The 14443-nt window shown below is 43.0% G+C and overlaps 1 long non-coding RNA gene across 1 annotated transcript in view; it reads left to right on the forward strand.

Annotated features, from left to right (window-relative positions):
- The first annotated feature begins 5570 nt into the window (after positions 1 to 5570).
- The window catches only part of LOC117763050, a 29755-nt gene continuing 20882 nt past the window's right edge, over positions 5571 to 14443 (forward strand). The window contains exon 1 of the long non-coding RNA XR_004614113.1: positions 5571 to 5622. This is a non-coding gene — a long non-coding RNA (uncharacterized LOC117763050). The remainder of the gene's footprint in view (positions 5623 to 14443) is intronic.

Here is a 14443-nt window from a genome sequence, read left to right on the forward strand (position 1 = left end):
CTCCCTTTCTCCCAGACATCCTGGCCAGCTGTTCATCCAGACAGGGTGTCTACAGCTGTCTGTGCGAAGCCGCAGTGCAGTTCCAGAGGTAGGTCGCATAGCCTGTAGCGCGGAGCTCTTTCCCAACACCTCTGCCTCCTCTGTTCGCAGCATCCATGACCTGAGAATGACCTTGACACAACAACTACATGGTTTTTTCCAAACCACCCACACAGTGAGAAGAGGTAATGCGGTGAAGGTTGCGCGGCAGAAAATGTGCTGTGTGTAATGCGTCATACAAAAGTACAAGACATACTAAAAAAGAACATGTTGCTCCATAAAATGGAGCACAGCTTTGAGGCGGTGTTATTTACAGACCCTACATGCAATGAAAAAATGTACACTCAGCATGTCTCCCTCTTCTTCACCCAGCAACACTGAAGCCTTGGCAGAGGCTACACATTGCCCATAGAAAAAAAAAAAAACTATCTAATCACTGACTACAGACATTCACTGAGAAGACATTCACAGGGTGGAACATTTCTCCAGAAAAGACCCCACGAGACATGGGGTAGTAAAACTAATTGAAGTACGCAGCAAATTAGCCCTGCTTTGCTGCCGATATTGCAACAATTAATCCAGCCCCTGCATGCTTTTCTGCTGCTGTATTGTACCTTGCTGGCCAATTCGATCTCACATAAAGAACTTTCAATTTACTTCGTTTCCAGGAGAAGAAAAGTTTAAACCATACTTTCGTTCACATTTGCTTTGGGAACTGTGCTCAGTGATTTGTCATTACTGTAGAGAAAAATGTCTTCTGAAAAGTTTACATAGCTGCAGCGGTGTTTTTTCAAGTTGCCGGGTAATTGTCCAGATAGGTCAAAAACAACATTCCTCTCTGTTTTAACAAAGGAAGAGTTCGATTATTGGAGGCAGCAGCTTAAAACGCTTGAGGCAACATCATGCTAAACTGCGAGTGAACTCAAACACACTCCGTTCCCTGTTTTGCCACACAGTGCTGGCCAAATGTTGTAAATTTTCCAAACCGTGGGTTTATTACTTATGGGGGGGCCTCCAGTGTTTCTTGGTCGGTTGTTACAGTAAACTGTGTTGCCGTTCGTGCTGCATGGCGGAGAACCGAGACCTCGAAGATGGACGTGTTTATTCTGCAGTTAATCACCATGTCTGATGCGGCCTCTCTGGACGTGTGACGGAGGAAATGCCGCTTAAATGCAGTCACCACGACCTAATGAGGTGGTTTAGCTGCTATAGCGCGCCTTCAGCCTTACTCTGTAATTCAGAGACACCGACTCCACAGTTCCCCCGGCCAGCCTGCGTCACAAGTGCGTTCGTCCATACTCGCCATGTCACCCACAACCCTGTGAAACATGCCGTACGGCTGCTCAGGAGACCAGGGTCCAATGGGCCGTCAATCAATGAGGAGTGTGTGGTTTGAAAACGGGGAGAAAGGGGACAGTGTGGAATGGTAATGGAGAAAAAAGGAATTAAAGTTTAACCGATTTTCGTGGGGCAAGCGTCAAACTTTGACATGAAAGTCAAATGAGTGTAAAATCTGCTGCCCTCACCCCCGTACTGTGTACGTCTTCTACAAACAGAGGGCATTGCAGTCCTTGCTGTTCTTGGAAGCGCCTGGTGCCGTAGCTCCACTCCTCACTGATGGTTAAACAGCATGCCTGTGCCATGCTCGCTAATGACAGGCTAGGCTTATTCCACTGAAGTGGCGCTTTTCAGAGTCAACGGTGCACAGAGAGCCTAGCAAGCACCTCCCAAAGCAGCTGAGGTGCTGTGAGGACACTGTGTACAGGCACAAGAATGCACACGTGTATTAACAAACACTCTTGTCTTATGCAGATTTTAGTGGTGACTGATGATGTGGACTGAAGAACACAAAGCCTCAGGTTTTTGTTTGCAGCTTTTATCTTCTGACAGATCTCTCTTTGATATCGCTCTGCAGAGGTATTCACTTTCAGTTTGGCATCAGTTTAACTATGTTTCATCTGAAGTATGTGATTTCTCTTATTGGATACATTTATCTTGAGTTTAAACCTTTCGGATCACGAAAAGTTGACCTCTCCATCCTGATTTCTTTCTGGTAGAGTCTCAGTCAAGTGTCCCAAAAGGAACGATATATCTCACTGAAACATTTGTCTATGAACGAGAACAAGCAACAACTAAATCCCTCCATGATTCTTGAGATGGAACATCTGAGTCTTTAGCCTCCGTACAGAACAGTCCACAGATGACAGAAAGTGTGTGCCATTTGTTTGTCTTTAAAAACAGGGGGGGGGGGTGGAACCGGAGCACTATTGTTTGACTTGCAATTTGTTTAGCAATATTATTAGGACAGTAAACTTCCGAGCTGAGGCCGTATGTGAACCACATGTTGGCTTTTTTTTTTTTTTTTACGTTTCCCATGAGACATCTAAAATGTAAGAGAACCTCCACCTATTCCCACTGAGAGGTGATGCAGGGGAGGTAAAGTGTAGGAGAATTTCATGCACATCATCCATCATTTCCAGCGCGCAAAGCATGAATATGCGTGCACATGTGTATGCAAAGAACAACTTTTTTTTACATTCGAGTGTGCTTAGGCATGTGTGCATCGAAAGGTATGCATTCACTTTGGGATATCGGACTCTCAGCCCCTAGAGTTGCTGGATCTGTTTCTGCCCCATAGCGAAGCCCACTTCCACACTTCCTCAGCATAAAAGAGGTGGGAGCAAGAAGAATGCGTCTTTTCATCAAGACTGGCGCTGCATGAATATTTCAAACCGGCAACATGATTCCTCAGTGCCACCCAACACAAAGGAAAAGTTCTCCGGGTGAACTCGAGTTGGAGCAAGCAGAGGTGAAATCTCAGATTGGAACTCAGCTTCCAGGCACCACCTGCTCAAAGTGAAAAGACACAGAGATGAGGCCCCAGGGCTGGGGCTGGGACAGAGGCTTGGTTAAACCCTATCTGACCACGTCTGCATGTACCGGTGCCAGGTCTGCCACTGAGAACTCACTTTGCTGTGGAAAACCATTAGGACAAGCACAGGCATGTGCTTGCATTGTTTATTGTGTGTGTGTGGATGGAGAGGATGGGTGTGCCTGTGGACATACCAGGAATTCCAGTACGGCAATAAAGCCAAATTGAAGGTGGGGGATAAAGCCTGGATGTGTTGAGTGATACCTGGGCTGCTGGGAATGAGAAGGTTGGGACAGAAAGGTCTAGGATGATTGAGATGTGCTGGGTGAAAAGTGGGGAAAGATTAAGCTGATTGAGGACTTGGCTCCATTATGTGGTCAGACCAACATTAACTAGTTTGTGCTCCATTTTTCACTCAGGAATAGACAGTTCAGCCCTGAAAGGTGCAGGAATGTGGATTTGGTTCAGTCGTCCACTTTCCCACAAGCTCCAGAATTGATTTAATAAGACTTGAGTGGTTTTGCTCCATGTTGCATTGAGCGAATGTGTATCAAACATTTCTGTCAAATGGTGCGGATTGGTGTACTGTATTACTGCCAACACACTGTCACATTGTTATTGTACATGTTCATGGTGGCGACCCTGGATGTCACGTTGGTATGATATCTCCACAGTTGTTTGGGTTTAGAAACCTTTCCAATATGCTGGTTAAGGCATTGGCCAAACAGGCCCTGCAGATCCAAGGCAGATAGCAGATGCATGGTTCTAAAAAAAATACACATACTTTTCAAACACAGGAAACCAAAATGTTCTTTCAATCACACTGCGAAGAAGGAAATGTTCATATGTCAACAGCAATGTTCTACAATGGTAGTTCGCAACCTTTTGGCCTGTGACAACTTTAAAAGTTTACTCATGAAACCTTATCACAGGCTGGACATGTTTAATACGAGACGTGAGCAGCTCAAAAGGGTCTCACACTGTTTAGTTAAGGCTGGAGAGGAGAGAGGTAAAATTTTGTTATTGGAAAACTTAAAGTAAGTAAGCAATGCTAGCAACTGTGATTCTGTTCTGAGCACATCTGTACTTTGTGCAACATTTTAACATGAGCATGTTAAGTAGTCATGTTTGCTTACCATGTTTGTATTTTCAAATGAGCCCTTAGTTAATACAGTGCAGCTGAGGCTGATGGGAATATCATTAGCGTTGCACATATTAGTCCAAAACGCAAATTATTGACATATGTTGAGTGCACGAGGTATAAACCTGTTCACAAAAGGGAAGCCCCTTGTGCTAATGTAAGTCTAAATGCCACAAAGGATTCATGCTGTTGACAATCACAAGTCTCTGTGTAAGAGCAGCAATATCAATATGTGAATGTTCAATTTCTACAAAATTTTAAGGAAATCCATTCTGTAGTTATTTCTATTTAAAGTAATTTCTGCAAACGTAAACCACACTGTTTCAATGCGCATTAGTTGGTGGTCGACAATTTCTTTTATAAAACTAAGTCTAGCTATCAAAACCATGAAAAGTTTTTATTGTGTCCCAGCCAGGTGATAACGCCACTTCCTGTAATTGATTTAATACCATTTCCTCTTATTCTTCATATCCGATTACCAGGAAATGTTGAATTGGCACTTACTGTTAATCATAACTTCACGTGTTGAGTAACGGTAAATAAAGTACACCTCTGGTTAACAAATTCCTGCACAGCTTGAGCTCTGGTATGCACAGTTCTCTGGACAGCACCTTTTGCAATGTAAATGTATTTGATACCGTTCCAGATCTTTCTGCTTGTGAGCGCAGAACACGACTGAATGCACAGCTCATTAACCCGCAACACTGGAGCAATTAAACCCAATCAAAAGCCTGTCAGGGAACCCAATGGGCTCCCTGCTGAGACAGCTCCTGTAACATGACACGGGAGAAGAATGCAGGAGACAGGACGTCCAGGCCACAGACACAATGCGATCATGCAGGCCTCACAGGGAGACAATGTTGCACAGTGTTCAAACCGAGCTCCACTGACATGATTAGAACCTACTGGACAGATTAGAACTTTTAAACTTTTTAAATGTTTTATATATTCAATTGAAACCTTTCCTCCTGAAATGTTTCACCTGTTGCTCCCTTCCCTCCTTTAGTGGATTTTAAATCTGCAGGGTTGGGAAAAATACAGCCTCCATTGTTCTTTTGACGCACTCACACGCACTTTGTTGTGGCAAACACATGGTGTTCTGGTGAAGCCCAAAATAAGCCTGCAGCTTTAATATGGTAGCGTAGCTAAGTAATAATAACTCAGTGCCCACAGTGGAGGGTTGGCAACTCCGATTCCCCCTCCCCTTAACATGGCACGGTCAATACAGAAGCGGGGCTGTGATTCACAAGACAACAGAAGAGGCTTTTGTCTCGCAGACTTCCAGGCTACATGTGGACGGGGCAGCCATTTCACTCCCAAGGTATCTCCCTGAGAGCGCTCTCTGTCCCTGGACAGCCTAATGTGAGCCAGATTGTTGGTGCTTTAGGGGAAATATAGATCTCATGATTACCAACAATTGACCAATTCATTTGAGACCTCCTTTGACATGGCACATGTGCAGCTGCGTTCAGGATTGTGGTCATCGTGTGCCTGTGTTTCTTCGTGTGTGTGTGTGTGTGTGTGTGTGTGTGTGTGTGTGTGTGTGTGTGTGTGTGTGTGTGTGTGTGTAGTCTTGATCTCTCACAATAATAAATCAAAAGAAGCTGGTAGCCTTTGGATCATGTTGGGCCCCATGTTTTGAAGAACAGATTGGCACTCTATATGAGCGCTGATTGAGCCACTGAGGGTGTTTGGATTAGAATGAGCCTATACATTACACAGATGGGGCTCTGCCTAAGTGTATGTGTATATGTAGGTGTGTGTGTGTGTGTGTGTGTGTGTGTGGGGGGGGGGGGGGGGGGGGGGGGGTCCGGAGTTTGCCGTTAAGATATGAAGAATGAGATTCTCCGGACAAACGAGTTCACAACAACACAAAAATCTCTGTAGCTTTAGGCAAGGGGTGGTGAGGCACTTTTTTATTCATAGCACGACACCAGCGTCTGCCTTTATCACCATGAGCTCTGAAATCTCGTTCTTTTAAAGTTGAGATCTTCATCAGAGTCTGTCCTCTACGTTTTTGGCTCCTCTTTTTCATCCTGTGGTATTTGTATTGGGTTTTTTTTTTCAGGTTTTGCGTTCATCGCGTGTTAGAAACATCAGCAACGCAACCATCCATAATCAGAGAATCTCCCACTGTATTCTCACATGAGTTTTTAAATTGGGGGCTGGCAGGAGAAACTGACTCGGCCATTTGCGTTCTCACCCACAAACCCTTCGAATAATTTCAGGAGATTATCTGGAGTTCAGTGCATGTCTTAAATTATCTTAAAACAGCCAGCATTTTCTCACTGTCTTGGTGATTCGTACTGTAAAGCATCACAAAACCCAATCATATAGCATTGAGCAGTGGAATTATAAGGTCCAAACGTTGTGTGATGAATGGTTTAAAAGTGCGGCTGTGATCACAGACCTTTGTAGCTGGCAGTTTCCTGCCCAGATAACTTTAGATGAGTTGCCATAAAAGTGGTTTAGAAAGGCTAAAGGAGGCAATAGAGCAACTTCACTGGCTTGAGATGAAGTGCTTGTGTACAAAGGGATTCCAGAAATGTCAGGAGGGATGGAGACTGCCCACGGCCAGGTAGCTCTCTAAAACATCCTCCTTCCTATCACGGAGCCATTCACAGCTGGCACACAGCTGCTTCTTTGCACCGCACGGCCCTCAAACCACTGGCAACAGTACTTATACAGAGTCTGATATAAAATGCATGTGCTGGGGAGTTCTGTAGATAATAGTTGAGAAAAATCTAAAGCTTATTTTTGTCTTTTATCTTAAATACATTTCATCACCCTGACGAGTGCCATCTCCTTAGGCAGTTGAAAAGAGGAAACCACAGAGAGCGGGGAACAGACAAAAAGGTACATTTCCTAACACTACAGCCTCTCCATTTCAATTCATGTGATATGAATTGATATGTTTTGAATTATATACAGTACTGTGCAAAGGTTTTATGTACCAAAAGTAAAGTGGACATGTCATAAGTTTCATACAAGGTGGAATAAATAGTAAGGAAATCTAAATCAAATCCATATTCGGTGTGACCACCCTGTTCCTTTTAAACAGCACCATTTCTCCTGTAGTTTTCCAGGTTACTTGGGAGGTAGGTTGCTCAAAGTAAGTTGGGGAACTTGCCATAGTTCTTCTGTGAATCCCGGCTGCCTCAGTGTCCTCTGTTTCTTTATGTAATCCCAGATTGACTTCATGAACGTTAAGATCAGGGCTCTGTAGGGACCACACCATCTCTTGCTGAAGAAAGGGCTTGTTTCTGGCCATATGTTTGGGCTTGTAGTAACACTGCAGAATGAATTTGGGACCAATGAGATTCCTTCCTGATGGTATCGCGTGATGGATAAGAATCTAAATATCGAAACTTTTAAACATTGTACGCATAAGGTGAGTTCTGCATATGCCCATCTATAAACATATTTCTCAGTTGCATGCTCACAGTGATTAAATTAAGCACATTTCCATTGCGTCATCTTGGGTCAGTGCAGTATCAGGGCAACCTTTGTGAAAAATTAAGAAAGTGCAGTTTGTTTTGACCCTCTGAAGTTAAATATAAAAACCATTAGCTACGTAGCTTGGTCCATCGTTAAAATAGCTAAGTCAAATGCAATGCCAGGTAAAATTACCTTCCATATTAGCTTAGCTACAAACGTATGGTCCGCTCCTCTGTCACTGTGGTTTTCTAAAAACAATCTATGCTTTCGCTCTACTTTACTCTGTTGTGTTTGGATGATGTTTTTGAGTGCACGTTGTTTATTGCAGGACATTTCATACTAAAACTTTTGCTTTCCCTTAGAGTACCCACTTTCAATGATATAAGAGGCTGCGGAATAAGCCACAATTTTTCTTTTGGTCAGTTTCCCCAATTGTCAAATTTGTTGCCCAATTTGGAACACGCACCCATTAATGTGGGGGTGGGGCTTCTGAAGGAGCACTGGATTGAGGAAGGGGTGTATCTGTTCAACAGTTTGCCAAAAGTGAAGCAAAAAGATTGTGATATCCCCCTGGTGGCTAGCTTCAGTATAAACCCCCGCCCCTCCATTTTATCAAATTGGACACAGTTCAAACTAAAGTAATAAACTTTTTTTTTTTTTTTACAAAGAGGGTTTCTGTCAAGTAGCTTATATCACCTTGATGTGTGAAGTGTTCATGTTTCTGATATTATTCTGACATTTGTTGAAACAGGTTGAGACATTATGAATAACAGCTAAGATTGACTCATGATTGGTCAAGTGGGTGTATTTGCAGGATCGCGATACTGCAGCTCCATCGCACAATCACTACTGTGCAGACTCTGGCTCTAAATAATGTAACCAGGCAAGATGGCAGCACCCGCATGAGGAATATGTTTGATAAAGGGGAGAAAGTGAAGATGCGTCGTCCATCTTGGTGTGGACACAGCCAGGCTAGCCCCCCTGGCTAGTTCCTTTGACTTTGCCACACCCCATTTGTTTAGCCAGCTGTATTAATTCAATGCCGTCATATCAACAGTTTAATTGCAAAAGTCTTATATTTTGTGTAAATCCTTGATCAGCACATAACAGGAACCAACAATGATGAGGAAGCTTTTATTTTTCAAAGCTAAAGCGTTAACCTTCATTGAGAGAATGCTGGCAGCTGGTTTAACCATCTTGTGGGGTATCATGACATAGAATATGAAAACAGACACGGTTCACATTTCATGGCCTGTAGGAAGAGATGGTCTGTTAGAAACCAATAACTGTAATTTGGATGTGGTAAGGATCTTACAATGAGTTTTTTCTTTTTTAAATTGCAACAAGGCACTTAATATTGTAATAGACACATGCACCAAATGCTCAAGCAGAACCACCCACCACGACAACCTTAGATATGAAAAAGTTGCATGGTGAGCATCTATGTGTGAATAATACAACAGAAGGTAAAGATTATTTACACACAGCTGTAAGTTGAACATGTACGGAGAAGTATATTTACACATACTGTATACACACATACACATTCAAGGAAGGATGCCAACATATCTTGAAGTGGCCCATTTCCCTCTAATGGAAAATAAAAAAGTATATCTCTGATCTGTTTTCAAAGTAAAAAGTGATGGATGAACTCCTGACTGTGGATTGTATATTGCAAATACCTTTTTGTTTTGATTTTCTTCCCGTACATTTTTCTCCTCTGCACTTAGTATTTGTTGAGTGAGTTCAGATTCTGTTGATGACAAAGAGCTTTTATCAGTGGTACAACTCTCCTGTCAATAGAAAACAATCCTCCATGAGCATCACAAATGTTTCCTACCATTTGAACGCTTAAAAGATCAGAACCCCAGCGCCTGCTGTTCCAGGGCCTGTTAGCATGCGATTCCTTGATCCCTCTGTAACATGAAGCCCGTGTAGCGAGCCGGACCACATGGGGAGTGCGATGTTGTGAGGTGAGGTATTTTTCGACTGGGAGACGGATATGTAATGCATTCCAGACACTCGGGCCGCACACGGCTCTCTCCCCTGCTACCTATAGGAATCAATCCTCTCCCCTTTCGCTAGAACAATAAACCTACTGCCACTAAGGAAGAACTCATACAGACCCCCAAAAACACAACTACCTCTCCTGTCGCTTCCTGAGGCCTGTGGAGAGGGAGCCCAACTCATAGTCTACACTGGCTTGGACTCGGTCTCTAAACACTAAACATCCTCCCTGACCCCTAAACATCAGCCCTTGACCCAGAATTTAACACCCATGTCCAAAGAGTTAGGACCAAGAACTTCTTACTTTTGACCTTTAGCTCACCCGCAAAGCTAACCAGGACACTCAATCTTTGAGCCGTCCCCGAATACAGATAGCGGTGATCCTCTGATACGCGACCTCCTGGAGGTGGATGTGGACGATCACCTCATGTAAAGATGTTTTTGATGATTCTCCTGCTTGGAGGTCTGAGCTGGTTTAACTGAGTTGCATAACTGGGATGATACTCAGGTTTCTCTGTTCAATGAGGCCCAGATGGAAGATGATGAGCGTTTTCAAAAACAGAGCCCAATGGGATCTGCATCTGTGAAACCCCCTCCCCTTCTTCTCTTCATCCTCTCCTCATCTCCACCACACCGCATTAAGGACCTCCAATCAGGTTTCAGCCTCAAACAACAGCCGGCGCCTGCCACAGCATTTTTTTTCTTGTCTCCACTCGGAGTGGGATGCAAAGATGTATGGGAAACCTGGAATGCTGAGATAATGCTCATAATTAATGTGCAGGGGTAGTAAAAGAATCAGCGATGTGAGTTTTGCTATCGGCGTGCACGCCCTTTCCGCCCGCATGCATTTGCAAAGCAGCTTCCTCTTAATGTCATTTTGGTTTCTTTATTAAATCAGTTAAATTGAATGTTATGTCAGGGCTGACTCACCGAACACAGCCAGAAGCGAGTGAGGGAGTTATTTCTCCATATTTTTATTTCAGTAAAAGCAGACTCCTGTAGTTGTGCTTTGTTAAATGGCCACCAAAGACCAACAGATTGACAGCTCTACCTGTGTGAGACCAACACTCCTGCTTGGTCTTCATTAAAGAGGAATGCAAGGGCGGAAGTATTTCTGCATGTGTCATGTCTCAGCTTCCCTGTGCCATTTCAATGTTCTCCTTTCTTTCATCCCTCCTTTTTTTTTTGTTTTAATTCCTCTCTTCCAAGGCATCTGATCCTGTGGACCGTCAGACACCTGAGAGCTGATGGTGCATTACTCCTGCCCACGCTGGGGAAACATCAAACTAAACTTAGTTCCTCTGGGCTTGATTGTACCTGGATTATACTTGTGCATTGAGAAATCACTGTAATCATGCTGTATAGGTGCCTGTGGTGTGTGTGTGTAAGAGCTGCAGAACAGGCTGTTTATTTCAACTTATTGTCAAAAACATTGAGATAAAACATCATGATCGGCTACTATGGAACTACATTATAATTCATTTGACTCTTTTAGTCGTGTTTTTGGTTTCTACCAACTCCAGCGGAAAATACTTTATTCTTTAGCAGCTGAATGCTCCATTAACTTTACAACAAGACACTATGAGAGCTGCTGGAGTGAACCAAGGCAGTACAGTCACAGGCCGCACAACTAATCATAGCTTATCCTCTATGATGAACACTTTCATTTTCATTTGACACATTGTTATAGAAAACTGTCTTTTCTTGCAAACCATGACAATCCGAAAATCAAGCCAACGTGTCTAGATTTCTCTCTAGTGGCCAGCTGCAGTATAGGTCATAAATCCTGCCTCCTCCGTGTAAGTGAATGGGACATGGACAAAACTAAAAATTAAAAATGCACGTTAAATACAATTTTCTCAAAGATGTTTCTGTCATTTTAGTTAGTTCTTTATTTATTTATTGACTATTATAAATAAGTCAATAACAATAAAAAACAAACTTATCTATTTAGTTAGTTTATTCAAGTGTTTGGGGTTTTATTAGGTTTTTGATGATAAAAATACAGGGAGAAGTGTCATGATTGAGACTCAGACTGACTCATGATTGCTTGACTGTGTTTATTGACGGGTCCTTGCTACAGTGGCTCCATCCCAGCAAGCAGACTCTGTCTTCAAATCCAAATCAGGGGTGTTTTTGGCTTCCTTTCCGGATAGTGGGACAAAGTGCGTCGTTCATCTTTATATAAAGTCTATGTTGCAAATCCAAGTGAACTCTCAAGTCATTTGAGACCAAGTATACATAGTTTCCTCGCCAGCTTTATTTAAGAGTTTGATCTTTCATTCTTTTTTTACCTCACACTTTGTCTTGACTTCCTTCTACCCCCCCCCCCGCTCATATTTAAATCTGCTCTGCTCCTGCTCAAAACTGTTTTTGCTGTTTTTTTAGCATGCACTCAGAAATGCTGTTGATACGAATGTCCTGCTTTTCAGTTTGAGTCCCTTTCCACGCATAGCTTCTGTATGTAACTGTATGACACTTCTGCTCTCAGGTTTCTGTTCTCGCTGTTGTTGTTGTTTTCCCCAACCAATAGAATGCCAGGTATAATGTTGACCAATGAAATCGCCACTGCCTTATTACGAGCTTGGTTGCTTTACCTCTTACTGCACGCCGTTACAGCTTAACCAGGTTAAGTGAATCGGCAGCATGGATCGTGTTTTATTGTAACGGTGCAATCTCTTTCCTCAAATTTAATTGGTAATGTTAATGAAGAAAGTAATAGCACCATTAAAATAAAACCCAATCGATGCTGGCTAATGATCTGAGCTTGGCTGAACAGTAACAGTAGTAAAAAGTAGCAACGTAATAGTAACAAAGGTCCAAGAGGAAGAGGCAGACATCTGAGAGCGAATACAAGCAGCCTGAGAATAAGGCGAAGGACTCAAACAGAGGAACAGGACAATTGTGCAGCCACAGTTTATTTTTAGTATTGTTCCAGGTATTTACGAGCTAAAATGTTTTTGTCTTCAAGTCTGAAGTCATGTCGTCTTCAGGGAGAGAGGTCTCACGTGTTTCAAAGCTCACAGCTGTGAAGTCTGAAATCCTCATTTCTTGACGGAAGTCTGACCTGAATCCAAGCCTAAATTCAGCAGCTCTGGTTTTGAACTACGTGGCCGTGTTGCGCATTTTTTAACGCGTGTCTTAAAAAAAAATCCAGATAGCAAAACAAACTTCTTAAAGCAAAAGTGTTGCTATTTTAGTCACCAGCCTGAGGGGGTCCCACATGTAGTTAAAAAATAAAAATAAAAAAAAAAAACATATTCCTCCATGTATCCTACAATTTCTAGGCTAGATCCATACTACTACATTTTTGTTTGAAATCCCATCAACTCTGCCACGGATATACGCCTGGCATCCACACTACTCCGGAATTTTATAGCCATTAAAACAGAGGTTTGGCAAAGCTGTTGGCCGAGCTATTATTTTAAGCAATCTGTGACAATGTCCACCAGGATGCTCATATGCCTTCCTTCTTCACAATGGTGGTGGTCACGAGATATGTGTGTTAGTATGAACGGGGATTAAAACTCATACGGAGCCAGAACTCTTGTGTAAACAGAGAAGTAGCCTTAATATTTTGAGTCCGAAAGTAAACCCACTCCTGAAAATCAAACTGCATTCTGCATCGCAATGTGAATCCACGTCCCTGTCACTTTGCTCGGTGATTTACCTGCTGTATTTTTGTACACATACACGTTTCATGTCAGCACGAGGCTTTGCCTTTTATTTGATAGTGTGTGCATGCTAAAGAAGAGGCAGCAACTACAGAAGTTTAGTTCCTGCAAGTGCCTGAAATAAAAAAATGTAATTTAAAGAACTAAAACAAACTTTGTAAAAGAACATCTCCAAGTGAAGTATGTTTCCTTCCTTTCAGAGCATGGCCTGGAAACATTAATGCCGCACTAGGCCAGGTCATGTTCACTGGCCCAGTCCACGCTCACCTCCAAGACGTCCCAGTTTAGTTTCTGAGAACTGCAGTCCAAACTCTCTTTTTATTGACCTACTTTCGAGGTGGTGCACGGATGATATATGGCGCAGGCCTTTTTGGAGAACAGGGTTAAGCAGGCGGTGGGGGCTGCGGGGAACTGCAGCGTTGCATACCTCTGTGTATGTACATGGAGTAGCCTTTCACCTCTCGGGCTCTGTGCAGCCTTTGTCTCAGGAGAGGAGGACATAAATCAACGGCGCAGAAGGTCGAGCACGGAAATCAAGAGTCACCGAAACGTCTAAATGCAGGAGGAAACGGCAGAGGCGAGGTGAGGAGAGAGGTAGAAGTTCTGCAGGAGGGGGATTTGTTCAGTTGTTAAAAACAGAGATTCATTCTGAAAGTGAGAGCCAATTCACAATCCCCCCCACTTCCACCCCTGTATGTATGGGAGCGTGGCGGCAGGATTTTTTCTCCATGTTCAGCTCACGAATCTGGCAGGAAGAGAGGTGTCGGAGACAAAGATAAAGTGAGATAGAGAAGAAGGAAATGATCCAGCTCCTCTCTCAGGCCTATAACTCCAATCAGCTCTGAGGATGGGAAACACGGCAGAGGAGTCATCTGGAAAAAGAATGTGTGAAAGTCCAACTTTTCAAAGAGCAGCCGGTATCATTAACCGTTATGTCGCACAAAAGGTGCAGAAGTTAAATGGGATTCATCTTATGTTCTTGACCTTTAACTTTTTCTTCACTAGTATGTCAGAAACAACTGACATGTACTTCTTCCAGCTGTCAGCAGAAGACAGGAGAGTGCTGTCTCTCTGACTCGCACACATCGACTTATGTAAGATGATACCGCCTCCAGGCTCCCAAAGTTACACAAAAGATCACAGGATTTAAAAATCAAATACCAATTTGCTTCCACAATATCTTAAAGGATCTTCTATTGTTCCATGACACATTGTTCGAGAAACACTGTCTCATTTTATTTGATTTGTCTTATTTAATCAATCAATCAAATG

The sequence above is a fragment of the Hippoglossus hippoglossus genome, chromosome 6, assembly GCF_009819705.1.
Source record: "Hippoglossus hippoglossus isolate fHipHip1 chromosome 6, fHipHip1.pri, whole genome shotgun sequence".
Classification (NCBI taxonomy): Eukaryota; Metazoa; Chordata; class Actinopteri; order Pleuronectiformes; family Pleuronectidae; genus Hippoglossus; species Hippoglossus hippoglossus.